This window comes from Cupressus sempervirens, chromosome 8 (genome assembly GCF_028749045.1).
Source record: "Cupressus sempervirens isolate cs-2001-9-10 chromosome 8, ASM2874904v1, whole genome shotgun sequence".
In the NCBI taxonomy this organism is placed as follows: domain Eukaryota; kingdom Viridiplantae; phylum Streptophyta; class Pinopsida; order Cupressales; family Cupressaceae; genus Cupressus; species Cupressus sempervirens.
This window is the reverse complement of record NC_143125.1, coordinates 591,082,561-591,086,240: the sequence shown is the minus strand read 5'-3', so window position 1 is coordinate 591,086,240 and position 3,680 is coordinate 591,082,561. Positions and strand designations below refer to the sequence as shown.

The following is a 3,680-nucleotide window of genomic DNA, read 5'->3' as shown; positions in this document are numbered from 1 at the left end:
CAATGAGTTTGACCGAAAACTACACAATTGAATCCTGATAGCAACATCACAACATTAAAAAAACTTATAACTTGTTAATGCACAAGAAAATTTTGTGTCAATAACAATAGTTTTTGGCTAGTTGAAAGTAATACTTATCAAAGTTGTTTGTACTTCCTCATGTAAGACATTTGATATTTACTTTATTGATACTAGAAGAAAATATAATGAACTCCTCCTTAGACCGTTGAAGATAATAATGCAACAAAACCAAATCTATAAAAATTAAGAAGAGTGTTGACATAAGAGAAAACAAGAGGAGAAAAGAAACATAAGATATATACTCAAATAACCACCCTACCCAAAACACACGAATGTGTGTTAATTCTCCATATAGGTTGTGATACACTCATAAACTCCAACGCTTCATAAGAGATCACCACTCTAATTTCTTATGAGTACAAATATCATTTCCTTAAAAAAGCCAAATAAAATTGTCCATTCAATCTTCATCCAAGCCTTCAATATGTAGGCCAAAGAACCTACATTGATTTTCCAAAGAACCTGTTAGTGCTCTAGTATTACGCATTTTATCAAGCTCCAAGGCATTAAGGACAAATTTCATAGGTCCGTTGTGTAATGACATAGGGTGGAGCCATTAGTAAATCTTACAGCTAAGGACTTAATGTTGCCAACCTTGGAGATGCATCTTAGTGAAAGGCTTATGATGCTCATAATTGTTCTTTTAACAATGTGATTTAGCAAATATGGTAGGTGATAGTTTCAGTTTCCCTGATGTCTTCTTTTAACTCTTAGGCAGTGTTTCTCTGAGCTTCTGGGACTGAGGGATGCAAGGAAATAGTTTTGAGGATGGCAATTTTTTTCCAAAAGGTTATGGCTACTAAAGTAACTTCAAGAAACTAGGAGAAGCTGAAATTTTGAAAAGTAAATACAATGTACTGAATTTGCAATGACCATCTTCCCACCTCTACCTTCTAGAGGCTTTAACTTTTAAAAATTTTTCTTTAACAAATTAGCTTTTTTTAGAACATTATGCAGAAAATGATGCAAGCTGTCTAGTTCTGAGAAAGATGGCATCCTTTCCGAGTCTCTGAGTCTTGAGGATGTCTGGAACATCAGGAACATCTTCCACTCCCCAGGTAATGCAATATGCATTCCCATGGAACATTGCATTAAGGCTATCTTTTGGATGACAACTCTTTCTTCTGTGGGGTACTTGATGTCATGGTTATATGTTGGGAAGATTGTTCCATTGGTAGAATTTTGTTATTCTTGATGCACTTCCAAAGATTCATAAATATGTAAAAAGGCATTGACATACAAGAAACTTCATGATAGATGAGAAATCAATACAAGATTGTATGTAAGGATTTCATGTCATACCCATCCCATGATTAATCTGTTTCAAATAATGTATCAATATGGGGCAAAGGTGTCGTGGTCACAAGAAGTATATAATACTTAAATTGGCAAATGGATATTAAGTAAAGCTCTTGAAGAATTGACTATTTCAGAAACAACATATCATTGTCACTGATTATACAGAATTGATAAAGAATCTCCTATTGAGTTTGAGATTCAAATCACATGTTTTAGAAAATAACAAATATTTCACTGTTAGTAAATTGAATGCTTTTGTGATGTCTGGCAACTCGTTCGACAATTATTATGTTTGATGGGCATGATGAATTGTCTCTTCTGCAAAGCTTCGTATATGAATTCGTTTTTCATGCAATAGATTTAATTTTAATCAAATAACCCATATTTAATAAAGAGCCAAAGAACAGTATTAGTAATAGAATAAAAAATCCTATGTCACACAGATCTGTCATGGCAGTTATACTTTATATGCAGAAATCTTCAGTTTTTATGATCGTTTTAAAAATAATTGTCTATAATACTATATTGAGGAACACATGCTTGATAACTTATTCTACCCCATTTTCAAGGCATGAAGTATTTAACATTCAAAGACGTTGAAAAAGAGTTGGTACTGCTCCCTAAATTAATCTTTAACAAGCAAGAGAAACCATGTTTACTATAGATTTTAAGCTAATCATTTAGAAATATCTTAAGAGGCATTCGGAGCATTTTTCACAGGCGAGAATAGAGAATATTAGACACTAAATCATTATTTTGAATTTGACCCCACTTTATTTTGGCCTTTGTTCATTTTCTCTTGTAGTATCAGTTTTAATCATTTCTACAAGGAGACGAGACTTGTTCTGTTATACATCTACGTGAACACCAATTTAAAACTGATAAAATGAATCTATCTTCAATCTAGTAGGTGTCAGGGGCTGCAGTTTCAAGATTTGTTTGAAATTTACAAGTCAATCTATCTCTTTTATATTACTTAAGAGTTTCATTGTTTGTCATAGGATGATGCACATATCTTCTGTTTGCCTAGTCAGATCAAGGAAGAAATAAGATCTGTTCTAGATCTTACAGAAGTAATATTGTCTCAATTTGGTTTTAAGAGCTATGAAGTCAACTTATCAACAAAGCCTGAGAAAGCAGTGGGTAGTGATGATATTTGGGAGAAAGCGACTTCTGCTTTGAAAGATGCTCTTCAAGACAAGGGTTGGGATTATTTTGTTGATGAAGGAGGAGGTGCATTTTATGGTCCAAAGATTGATCTTAAGATTGAAGATGCCCTTGGAAGAAAGTGGCAATGCTCAACAATTCAGGTAAACATATTTGGCCTATACTCATGAATTTTAATTAGTATAATCTTGGGGAGTTGACTTTGATTTTTCTAATCGAAATAATACTGTGGACATCTGTATGCAGGTGGATTTTAATTTGCCTGAGCGATTTGATTTATTCTATGTTGATTCAAACTCAGAGAAACACAGGCCAATAATGATTCACAGAGCTATCCTAGGATCTCTTGAACGCTTCTTTGGCATATTAATAGAGAATTACACTGGTGATTTTCCCTTGTGGCTGTCTCCAGTACAAGCCCGTCTTTTACCTGTAACAGACACCCAGGTCTGTAGATTGATTGCATGTTCATATTTTGTTTTTCCTACAAAGGGTTTCTGGTTGACTGATTAATATTGGAATTCAACAGGTACCGTACTGTCAGAAAGTGGTGGAAATGATGAGGAAAAAAATATTAGAGCACAAATATCATATGGTGAGCGTCTTAGCAAACTAATTCGAAATTCAGAAACACAGAAGATACCATTAATGGTTATTGTGGGACCAAAGGAGGTGCAGAGTGAAACTTTAACTGTTCGTTCAAGGCATGGTGGAGAACTGGGAATGATGACCGTCAATGAGGTTATAGAAAAAATTGAACAAGTAGTAGCTGCCAGAAGTTTTTTGTAGTGGATGGTTGGAAATGGCTGTCATGACAGTTTTTGCAGGACAATAACCTTTTCTTGTTTTCATTATCTTTTTTGATAGCTGAGGAAATCAGTAATGAAAGCCAAGAAGCCTTTTTCCATCTAGAAAATATTTTTTTAGGCAACATATTTCAGTTCACACATCCGTATTCCCAACTGTTGTTGGTATCAATTTCCTATGCTATTTCATGTTGTATTTAAACCTCCACTATGGGAAGACGTGTCAATATTTATTTATTGTAGGCACAGATCAATCTGTCCAGATAATTACTGTGAATATTCATCATTCAACATGGTGAATATTCATCATACAAATGCTAGGTATTA

General features: G+C 33.9%; 1 pseudogene across 1 annotated transcript; it reads left to right on the top strand.

The window, feature by feature from the left end:
• Positions 1-1,103: 1,103 nt before the first annotated feature.
• Positions 1,104-3,363, top strand: LOC149543819 (threonine--tRNA ligase, chloroplastic/mitochondrial 2-like; annotated as a pseudogene). Its single transcript, XR_016355113.1, has 4 exons — positions 1,104-1,139; positions 2,382-2,690; positions 2,794-2,994; positions 3,077-3,363. The product of XR_016355113.1 is annotated as a threonine--tRNA ligase, chloroplastic/mitochondrial 2-like (transcript).
• The last annotated feature ends 317 nt before the right edge of the window (positions 3,364-3,680 follow it).